Raw genomic sequence first — 12,439 nt, forward strand, 5'->3', positions numbered from 1 at the left:
CATTAAAAAATAAGAGGCATCACCAAGGAGTCCTACTACCTACAACCACCTTAACTTTTTACAAGTATCCAGTCACCAATAACGTAACATGCACAGGACTTAGAAACACGTATTTTATTAAATGCACCTAGAAAATGGAGACGTTCTCCATCAAACTGCTAAATGTTCTGACTGAAGAACAACCTGACAGCCAAGGTGCAACCCTGAGCTGGTAGAGATGGAGGGCGCTGCTAGTAGTCTATGGCTCAATTTTTTCTTAAAAAAACTTCAGAGACTTCTAAATAACATTACCGTGTTATGGACTTTGTATAATAAATATCCTTATTATAATTATTCAAAGAAAAACTTACCTAATTGGACAATTTTAAAGCCTACGTATTGTTTTGTGTTACTGTAACTGTCTTTAAACCTTGGATTTACATTGTATTATTTTGTTTCCCTGTAAACCTACAAATATAGGTAGATGCTTCACATGTATTAACTTGCTTACTCCTCACAACACAGTGCTGTGAGATCTGTAATTCATCCCATTTAAAGCAGAGAAAACTAAAGCACCAAAAAGCATAGACATTTGCCTAATGTCACACAGCTAGGAAGTAGCAAATCTGGGATTCATAACCAGATATTCTGGCTCCAGGGCCCATATGTTTACTTTTATCAGTTTCAAAGTTCACTTTCAACATTGTTAAAGAAATCACTTCTTACTTTTACTTATGAAAGTTTAAATATTAAAATGTTTAATGTGTTCTTTTGTCCTCAAAAGAAAATTGAGACAATGTAAGAAGGCTGGTGAATCGTGGCTTTATCAATCACCCCCCAAAACCCTCACCCTTTCCTCATCCAACATTTTAAGTGGTGACTATGTTGAAGTGAGTTAATAAAATTGGTCACTTCTTTTTTAAGCTAAAAGGAATAAAAATGATGTGTGGTCCATTGAATAACCATCTTTTTTTTTTTTTTTTGCAAATGCTCTCCCAACATACATTGAAAGTTAAATATGAACTCTATAAAAATTCGCAGTGGCAATGCCACTAAACAGAAAAAAGAGGCAAAATTAATTATACCACCTATCCTTTAGGCAAATTGGTTCTTAACATTGAAATATTAATCATGTGAGCTACCTCCACAAACTGTAAACACATCTTGGAATCACAGTAAGACTTAGGCAGTACTTGCACTGTAGGAATGGTATCTTTGAAAAATCAAAGTATGAGCCAATACGAGCATGAACATGGCAACTGACTCCTAGAAAGCATGGTACAAGAGCTGAGCCCTGGCCACGTGTCAATTTCCTACAGTGAGTTCCAGAGTTGTCTACTGTGGAAATATATAGAACAGACAATCACATATGTCATATAATTCCAGAAATACAGAAAAGAGTTTCATGGCCCCTCTTGGTTCCTCTTAAATAAAGTCATTGATGTTACTTTCAGGTTGACCTATCCAATGCCTGCTCTTATCCTGACCAGATTTAGACTCAGTTAACTTTTAATAAGTACTATTTTTTTAGTCTGAACACAGTCCCCCACTACCACAAATTATGCAGTCGAGTCTCCCACATTTGGGGAAATTGTAGGGGTCAGCACATCTGGAGTGCAATGGATAAGCCTTGCCCTGGGAAAACCATCTTCATGATCACAGTATCTCCCCTGCCAGGTAATTATAAATACCTACTATTTTTAATAATAGACATTAGATCAGGAGTTTTAGCAATATGATTTCACGATTATCCCCAGTTTTACAAGGGAGGAAACTGAGGCTCAGAGAAATTGAAGAACCTGGCTCTGGAATGGCCAGGCAGCCAGGAAATGGCAAAGCTAGCACACAAACTCACATCTACAGACTTTGTAATATAAAAGAATTTTAAAAGAGACATCATCTGAAACTAGCTCTGCTTTCAAAGGGCCACCATATTCTGGACTGACCCTAACTCTAGCAAAGAGGGCCTTATTTTTACAGTAGTGCTTGGGTCTGAGTTTTTCTGCCAAGAATCCCTTGCCCTGAGCCTCAGGCCACTTAGCTAGGGCCCTAATCCCTGTTTAGCTTCATCCAGCCTTCTTTTCAAGAGGGCACATTTTTGTTGTCTCTTCCTAGACACTGCCCAGGTCCTGTTAAGTTCCTCCTGATTTCAGCAACTGCCTGACGCTTGGACTAATCCTCTCTAACCTGATTCCCAGAAGAAGGGGCAGTGGGAGCAATGTTTAGGAGTAGAATGAGAAGGGAGGAACAGATTTTAACTATTTCATAGTTAAATCAGATTAAATCTAGATAAGGAAATAAACATGCTTGTTATTTGGGTAGAGCTTGGTAGAGTACAAACTACATTCTTCGTAAGAGTTTAGCTTTAAAATTATCTCCATTTGATAGATAAGGAAACAGCCTCATGGAGAATTCAATGGCTTAATGTAAGATTGTTTGGCTTATAAAGGCAGAAATTCTGGACTATTCTTAGCCATTGCCATCCAATCTGAAATCTTAAATCATAAATCTACTTTTTAAAATATATTAGGTTAACTTTAGTTTATCCATAAATATTCATGGTGGTGCTTTCAATCAGACTAAATAAATAACATTGCAATATTTAAAAATGATACCTAAAAAAGCAGTCAGGTTGTGTTCTCAGTGTCTAGCACTTGCGGGAGAACTCTTCAAATGCAAAAATACTCCTATTGGCTTTTTATTTTCAGAGAATATGTGAATCTCAAATAGGCTGCATTTGCATTCTGGAGAAAATTTTGAGAGTCAATTTCTACCGCGTTGAACAAAGCTGATCTTGTGCGCTCATCGTCATCACTACAGAGGGCACCAACAGACAGCAGAGCGCCTTAGCACCACAGAGGAAACGTTAAAAGTTCCTAGTAAACAAGAGGGTTAAAGACAAAGTCATGCTTAAATCACTCCAAATTTTCTTTTGCCTTTATGCTGTTTAAAATTAATCACATCTATAAACTCTCATATAAGTTAGCAGGCAAATGGATATGGAAAGTACCAGGAAAGACTACATTTTTTCAAAAGTTGAATCTAAGACATTTTGTAATTCTGCCCAAACCAGCGTTAAAAAATAAACATAGACTATGTGTCATGTAATACTGCAACAAGTGAAATTTAGTCTGCTTTTCTACTGGTTATTTTTTTACTCATTGTTTTCTTTAAATCTCTGTCTTAGCAAGTGAAAGTATTTTGCATAAAATATTTACTATCTTTATAAAAGATATTTTTTAAAATGTATCCAAATGTGTTTTCAGTATGTAAGAACTTTAGAAGCCATGGTTTTACAATAGAAAGATTTACCTACAAAGTGCCTTCCGGACAGAAATGATTGGAAATAGCAGTCTGCAAGGATGAGGACATAGTACTTGCTTCTTAGCTTGGTTGCATAGACCTACAACTGACTGTACATGCAAAGGAGGGCAGCAAAGGTCTTATGATCAAAAGGGAAGAAATGACTGACAACACAGAGCTAGTTCAAAGGAACTAATGGAATAATTAGTCCCAAAAAGACCAAAAAGACTGAAGAATTCATGATGTCATAAAAAGCAGAGCTACTTAAATTGGATTAGAAAATAAAAATGACATGAACATTGTAAATATTCACAGATCACATCATTGACGTGTAATGTGCCGTTAAATGATGTCAAATTAAAGGGGAAATTACATGTGTTAGAACTAGGACGAATAAAGAGAAGACATTTAAAGATACATGGTCCTTCAAGTGAAAATTCCTAACATATATTACACAGATGATCATCACCAGACAGTGAAACTGGGTGAATGAAATGTAAAATAAAATATGAGGGAAAAGATACTGGTTAAAAACAACTCATTTTCCGATATTATAAATGATAGTGAACTTTAGATTTCAGAGGAGCTATTTTGGGAATTTGTTTTATACAAAGCAAACCCAAATATGGTTATAGTAAATAACTGATAATGCCATTAAACTCTTAAAATCTTAGCATCAGCCCTAAGTATTGAATTAGTAGTATGTAAATTTTTCAGAAAAGGAAAGAGTCTCTAGGTCTATTTTAATTTTCATATGCTCAGTTTTCTCTATGTTGTTTGAATCATTTCAGTGATTTTTGCACTTGTTTTGAAACTTATATAAGTGATAAAAAGAGAAATAACAAGAACACTGCGGCAAGGTAAGTGTAACATTTGCCTACTTCCTGGGTCTTGCTAATATCTCTTTTTGACACTTACATTATTAACACATAACTAACCTGAATTTGACATACAATTCAAATACCTCCAAAATGTATACAGACACTTGAATAACTTCGTGGCAATATACAAATGTTTATTTAGCAAAGCAACATTTCCATTCCAGACACATTTCATTTTTGACAAATACTTTAGAAAGTATTAAAAATCATTCACCTTTTAACTGACTTATTCTTTCCATTTGTCTATTTTTACTGTCAGTAAGTTCAGCTTTGCCGGAATCTTCTGTCATATTAATGAGATACCAAGTACCATTTTTTACTGAGGCTTATTGTTAGTAATAGTCAGCATATTGTACTGTAGCCTTAGTACCTCAAATTAACACAAGAAGCAAAGCCCAGATTAACAGCAGATATTATACTCCTTCAAACTGACCACATATATTAATACTCAAAATGTACTGTCAGTGATCAACAGGACTTTTCTCCATTTTCAAAAGTTCCATAGGTTTCCTTATGGTATGTCTGAAAAGGCAAATGAGTTAAGAAAAAAAAGGTAATCCAGGTTTCAATGAAATATTCACGAGAGTGCTTTATCAACAGACATAATCTCCAGTTTTAAAAGAGTTTATTTAAGCATTTCACCAAACACATGGAACTTGAACCGGCTACTTATATTCCCCACAAAGGAAGAACAAACTTTCCAAAAATATGGCAAGCCATGGTTATTTGTGAAATGGTGGAGTGTTTTTCTCCCTCTCTCATCTGTGGTTCTACTGATAACTGTAAAATAAATTTTCATTCCTCAGAAGGCAAAATAAAACTCTGGAGCAGAGGGGGAGAGTGCTTCTATTGTGACACAGCTAATTAATTCATAGATGGAAAAATAAGAAGCGTAAATCCTTAAATATTCATATCAGCATATAAAATGCCCAGCTTTTTTTTCAGCCTTAGACCAAGGATATCAATCCTTTACACCTATATGAAATAACAGAGAAAAAGGAAAATAGATTATTTCCTCCTTGTTGTAGGAAAAAGGGAGAAAATCTACTGTGAACCAGGTTTTGTGCTGGTCACTTTTTATATGTCACTATTTTAGTCCTCATAATAGTGCAGAAATAGGGTCAGAGAAATTAAGAATATTCAAGATCAGTCATACAATAAGCTAATTATAAAAATGAGACTTCAAGCCCATTTTACCTGACTTCAAAGTTGATAATCTTTCTCTAATAGACTTATCAAAATCTCATATTCTATAACCATTATGCATACAAGTGAATTTTACAAAAAAATAGAATAACTGACCTGATTTGGGAATAAAATTTTGGCTCTGACCTGCAAAACTACTACTTTATGGAAATCTAGCAGTGTCTATGGTTAAGAGTACAGAAATTGGGAGCTACACTACTTAAAATTTCTCTCTTTACTGTCAATCAGCTCTTTGACCTTGAGTAAGTTACTTATACTCTCTGCCACAATTTTCATCTGTAAAATTGGAATAATAATAACAATACTGCATAGGGTTGTTCTGAGAATTAAAGCAACTACTTATACAAAGAATTTAGAGCAATCCTTAGCACAAAGTAAGTGAATCGTAGGTCATTTTAAGCAGTATCAATCTACAATTGAAAGAATTAATGACATTTCATTAACACTTCTCACAAATAGAAGAGAAACTAAAGTTGTAACTGCTGTGTGGAATTTAAGAAACTTAATTTTGGGTGGGATATATTCAAAAAGACCATTGATAAGAAAAGTGGGGAAGAAATACAGAAGCAAAGCTGAAAATGCCAGAGAATGTAAATCAAATGAATGATTGGATTTGAAATAACACATTATTTAGAATTAATCATAGACAATTAAATATGCATTAACTTCTCAGTACACTAAAGAAGAGAAAAATTCAGACTAGGTTTGAATTTCTGAAACAGTAAATTACAACCCTAATTTTGCTTTCCTAGAACCAACTTAAATTATCTGAATATACTAGTTTGATTTTATTTTGAAGGGGGAAGCTTAAAAGATTGGATTCTCCATTCAATCCCGCTCCTAGGTTGGAAAAGGGAAAGAAAGGAAGGGAAATTCACTCTGGTAATGGTTAATTTTTTCAAAGTGTTCTGAACATTTTAGATAATCAGTGTAGACTATGCCAGTGTGGAAGCTTTTGAAGGATTAATAAATCTGTTCTGAAGATTCCTACTGCAAATGTGGCAGGTGGGAAGGGTATATATGGCCTAAGGTAAAACCCTTGACAAGACAGAGGGTATCTGGATTCTGAATTGGCCTAGGCTATGACAAGTGATTGTAAATTTCCTTTTGCAGTCTATAATCTTGTCAGAAACTAATGCAATTCTCTCTGTTGCAATTTTCATTAATATTTAGACTAGCTTTAATGTAGAAAATGGACTGAATACTGGGTATAAACTATTTTATTGACTCAACAAGTAGATAGCTTTGTAGTTCTACCAACATTTCTAAGCCAGCTGCAATGATTACAAAGCTAATAGTATACAAATAATTTTTATATGCATACTCTTATTTGCATTCTCTGAAGGTTATTTTCTGAGTTACATTAAATTTCAAAGAAAAACAGTCCTATAACATATGAGAATGTTCCCACATTTTAACATGTATATCAATAACTAATGAATCTAAATGGTGGTCAATAAAGAAATCAATCTATGAAGAATAATATTATCATATTGCATAAGTGAATTAATCTTATCTAGACATAATGTGAGGAGTATAACTTAATGAATATTTTCTTTTTAATGAATATAGGCACTCACAGTAGAGGAAATGCTCATAAACATGTGGACTTACTCTACAACATTGGGAAAAAGCTAATAAAGCTAGGATATCAACCATAAAAAGTAATTTTCCAATCATTTTCTTATCATCTGGAAAAATGCAATGAGAATAAGAAATGTTCACATTTGTTCTAAAGTATGCCAACCCCACTCCAGGAATAAATTTACTCATAGGGGATTAATATATAGTCCATTTCCTCCTAATATCAAGAATAAAAATTCCAAATAATAAAAATATTTGAATATTTTTCTCAAGGTCTTTTATAAATCTTATTACTGATTCCTTGCCTCCATATTATCCTCATGACACTCTATCTTTGGAAATGTTAGCATGGATTTATGTAAATTGATTGAATAGAGTTCCAGCCAAATAGAACAATTTTTATATAAACATAAACAAAACAGAAAGTAAATCAAGCAATAGGTCTTTATTTGTAACAATTTATATTATTTGAGCTAAGAGCTATTTCTAAATGTATATTCAGTTCTCAGGCAAAATAATGTGTAATTTTTTCTCATTGAAGATGAAAGAAATTCAATGATATCAGAAATTATTTAACAAAAGAAAGTGTTTAGTCTAGAGTTTTGAAAGCAAAGAAGGATGCAATAGCATTTGACAAGGACTCCTAATGAGGGAGTAGGGGTTTTTTTCTGACAGATTAACACCAGAGCTACAGAGAGGAAAGTTTCAGTTCACCATAAGGAAAAATTTTACAAAGTTGGCACAGAATGGCCTCAAACACATTAAATCTGACACAGTGTTTAAAATTTTATTATACGAATCAAAATCCTGAAATGGAGAAAACAATTAGAAATTGAAACCCCACTCTAATAGGGTATTTTGGAAGAATGAATGTAGAATAACTCTACTAAACCATAGCCAGGCTCTCACTACTTCTCAGGATTCTTTTTACATTGTGCGTGTGTGCATGTGTGTGTGTGTGTGTGTGTGTGTGTGTGTGTGAGAGAGAGAGAGAGAGAGAGAGAGAGAGAGAGAGAGAGAGAGAGATTTCATTATATTTCCCAGTTGGAACTCTGAAACAATTTCCACGTTGCTCAAAAGAATAGCCCACTTTTGCAAATTGCCTTGGCTACCATTTCATGAGAAGATGGAGTTTATCTGCTGTGAGCACCCCCTTCTACTTCAGAACCTCAACTTTTCCCCCTTCCCTTTAGTCTCTGTCTTTGTTCAAGAAAGTGATGCTTCTTTCATTTGAACTTGCTTGCCCTTCACTTTTCTAGAGCGTTTCAACCCAGGCGTGATTTCTCTGCCCTAGAAAAAAATTTCCCTTTTCATTTTCAAGACATCATCTTATCTTCGGTTTTACCTTGGCTGCCAAGTATTTAAAATTGTCCTCTATCATCTCTACCGCACATCTCATCATCCACCAACTTCTATTCTCCTGAAATGTGGGTTGCTTCTCACAGTTGGGCCAAAACCACTCTCATGAAGGTTAGCAAACCATCAAGCCATAAATTTCAAAGTAAAATAGAATTTTGCTTTCTTATTTACCACTTTCTTCAAGCATGCTTTCTTACTAATTTTCTAATTTTATTAATAGCACCTCATCCTCCCCATCACTCAGAATGGTCTTGAATTCCTCATTCTTCCTTACTCCTTATTCCTTGCCCAGTTCCCATGACCGACCTATGACCAAAATCAGTAGATTCCACCTCCTTTCATTGTGGGATGAGGTTATTGTCCTAAGGAAAGCACAGAAGATCTAGGAGCGAAACTTCAAGAGTGTTGAGGTAACCAAGGAATGAAATTGAAAACTGCCGAGAGACACTGAGACTTTACTGAAATGAGAAGGAACTTCAGACTACGAATGCAGTCCTTTGTGCTCCAGTGAAAGTTTTGCTGTACTAGACTTAAAGGATATACTGACACATTTTGCTCTGCACAATGAAGGCTTTTTTTTTTAAATTTATTTATTTATTTATTTATTTATGTCTGTGTTGGGTCTTCGTTTCTGTGCGAGGGCTTTCTCTAGTTGCGGCAAGCGGGGGCCACTCTTCATCGCGGCGTGCGGGCCTCTCACTATCGCGGCCTCTCTTGTTGCGGAGCACAGGCTCCAGACGCGCAGGCTCAGTAGTTGTGGCTCACGGGCCCAGTTGCTCCGCGGCATGTGGGATCTTCCCAGACCAGGGCTCGAACCCGTGTCCCCTGCATTGGCAGGCAGATTCTCAACCACTGCGCCACCAGGGAAGCCCCACAATGAAGGCTTTTTAAGAAAAACGAGGAGTGGGCTCTAAAGTAATGAACTTATATGCTTGTTTATGTGACATCTTTCTCAGGGCAAACTCAGTTTTGAAATACAGCCCTTACCTCTGGTGTCGATTCCAGTCCCCAGACCTCTTTCTACAGGAGGGCACATGCTATGTGTTCCATAACTTTATATCACAAAGCGAAATAATGATATATGGAACTGAATTTGAACTTTCAACTTTGCCTGGAGGGAGTTGGGTTGGATGATGTGAAGACTTTGCTGATCAAGTAGGTTCTGTGATATTAGAAAGGCTGATTGATTAAGGCAATGGAGAATTTTTTTAAATTCCATTTTTGATTTTTATAAAAAAAAATATCCAATTAAACTTCTAGAACATTGTCAGAGTCAAGTTGTTAGATAAAGCAACGTACTAATAAAATGTCTTGCCAACCTCATCCTGGTTGTACATAACACAGATAAAACATTCTTCTAAACATTCTAAAATTTCTAAATATTTTGAGCATTAAAAAACTTGGTTTAGGGCTTCCCTGGTGGCGCAGTGGTTGAGAATCCGCCTGCCAATGCAGGGGACACGGGTTCGAGCCCTGGTCTGGGAAGATCCCACATGCCGCGGAGCGGCTGGGCCCGTGAGCCACAATTACTGAGCCTGCGCGTCTGGAGCCTGTGCTCCGCAACAAGAGAGACCGTGATAGTGAGAGGCCCACGCACCGCGATGAAGAGTGGCCCCCGCTTGACACAATTAGAGAAAGCCCTTGCACAGCAACGAAGACCCAACACAGCCAAAAATAAATAAATTAAAACAAAAACAAAAACAAAAACAAAAAAACTTGGTTTAGCCCATCATGAGTCAGATCACCCATTTTGCTGCTGATAGTATTTCTACAATTTTAGCCTTCATTAGAATTTAGTCAAATTCAAAGTTAATTTGCCAATAAGTATTTAGAAATAGGAGATAAATCGACATTGTTGGTAAAGTATATATTTTTGTTGTATTTCTCTCATTTTTTCATTTACACTAGTTCCTGGAAATACATCTTCCCAGTATTGTTCTCTTGCAGATTTCCCAAAGAAGGGATAAAACATTTTTTTTTTTTACACAGAATTGAGTAATACAGAATAAAAAATAGCTAAAATGTAATATTTCCCAATATGATTGTTCTAGAGTAACTGCATTATGTAGTTAATGATTAAGATATTTCTCATAGGTTTTCTAAGTAATACGAAGACATTGCTTTAAATTAGAAATATTTGCATCTGTTATCAACATGAAGTATATTTAGAGAGGATATGATTCTTTTAAATATTTTCTAAATTTTGGCACATTTTTATTGATTTTAGTTTCTAAGTAAAAGCTTATTTGCAAGAGAAGGAAAAAGTCAAACCAAAAAAAAATAGTTTTTTTAAAGAATATAAAATTGAATAAAATTAATTTTATTTGCTGTGGTTTCTCCTTACTGACATACAGAATTTGATAGAGCCAGGAAATAGATAGAGCCAAAGAGTGGCAGACCTACTAGAGAAGGGACTTGAGGACACGTGGAGGGGGAAGGGTAAGCTGGGACAAAGTGAGAGAGTGGCATGGACATATACACACTACCAAATGTAAAACCGATAACTAGTGGGAAGCAGCCGCATAGCACAGGGAGATCAGCTTGGTGCTTTGTGACCACCTAGAAGGGTGGGATAAGGAGGGTGGAAGGGAGGGAGATGCAAGAGGGAAGAGATATGGGGATATATGTATGTGTATAACTGATTCACTTTGTTATAAAGCAGAAACTGACACACTATTGTAAAGCAATTATACTCCAGTAAAGAAATAAAGATGTTAAAAAAAAAAAAAGCTCTTAAAAAAGAAGTTACTTACTTCCTACTCAATAAAGATTTGTTTATGAAATAAAGCAGAAAGGAGGCAGAACAATAACCTGGGCATTTAATTTACCCTAAAATTAATCTGTATAATTTGGGAATAGAAAGGTGTTGATTTTTTTAGCTACAAGGACTACTGTCTAAATTTCTCACTTAAGATCTCTACTTTGTATTATTGTCTTATTAATTGGAAACAAAGTAAAGAATGCAATGGAAATTGTTAAGCACAACCGTTGTCAGGGGCATAATATCATTCAGAAGTTAAGATTGCACTCAGCCTATTTCCAGCAGTTGACTTTGCCTCAATCTGAAGTGAAATTTCTCCATTTCTCTTTCTTCCCATTCTAACTGAGCTGTTGCAAAACTGTCAAGGGTATCTTGCTGGAAGAGAGAGAAAAAATAAAGAAGGGAAAAAAGGTGAAAAGAAAAAGGAGAAAAGAAATCAGGACAGATATCACTTGGCTGGTCAGACATACAAGATGCTTCAAGCTCAGCTTCCATTCTTATTTCACCAGCTATCACAATGCTGCAGTTTCCCATGATTCAGCCACACTGGCAAGTCTTCTCTTTTCAGAAGATACATGCTCTTTCACACCCTAATATTTTCTCTTTTCTTATGCTCCTTATGTTTTTCATTCATCCCAGAATGCTCCCTCCTCCCCCTCTTTATCTCATTTAATTAAGATCTTAGTCAAATGTGACTTCTTTCACAAGGCTTTTCCTAACAGCTCACATAGAATTTGTTGTCCCTTCCAATGTGTCCTTATTGCAACTAGATTATAAGCTCCCTCCGAGCAGAGATCATATCATAGTTGATGATAATAAATGCTTCCTGGGTTTAATTGAATTGAACTTCAGCCTCATCTAAAATAAAACTTTCTCCATGAAGCATTTTCTGATCCTCTATTAAATATGACTTCTTTCCTTAAGAGCTGCGGTTTTCATTCTTTTATGCCGCTGACTTTATTCTTATAATTAATATGTAAAAATGTTATTTCTGATATACATCATAAAATACTTGGTGGCAAGATTGTGTTTTCTAACATGTACTCTAGAGTGAATTGCACATCATAGGTTCGCACATATTTATTAAATAGATTTTATATTTTTCAGAAATCTTCATATATGTATGTATAAATATTAGAAAAAAAAACCCACCCTCAAATCCATGTGGTCAAATTAAGCATCAAATTTGCAACATGTGATATTTATAGGATCTGAAACATCAAAAAATATAACAAAAGTTTGAGAGTGAGTGTATTTGGATGTCAGTATGAAAATTATTTTATTTTCTATTTTTTCTGTTATTCTTGAATGTGAATTTTTGAATTATGTATCACTTCACTTCATAATTAAAAATATAGACATTTTG

The 12,439-nt window shown here is 35.1% G+C and overlaps 1 protein-coding gene and 1 non-coding gene across 2 annotated transcripts in view; one reads left to right on the plus strand and one right to left on the minus strand.

The window, feature by feature from the left end:
* LOC130708678 (zinc finger protein 665-like) overlaps positions 1-12,439 on the plus strand; it is a 123,062-nt gene that overhangs the window by 30,183 nt on the left and 80,440 nt on the right. The window lies entirely within an intron of this gene.
* Positions 1,493-1,664, minus strand: LOC114238057 (U1 spliceosomal RNA). Its single transcript, XR_009009144.1, has one exon. It is a non-coding gene; the product is annotated as a U1 spliceosomal RNA (small nuclear RNA).

Source organism: Balaenoptera acutorostrata, chromosome 8 (genome assembly GCF_949987535.1).
Source record: "Balaenoptera acutorostrata chromosome 8, mBalAcu1.1, whole genome shotgun sequence".
Lineage (NCBI taxonomy): Eukaryota > Metazoa > Chordata > Mammalia > Artiodactyla > Balaenopteridae > Balaenoptera > Balaenoptera acutorostrata.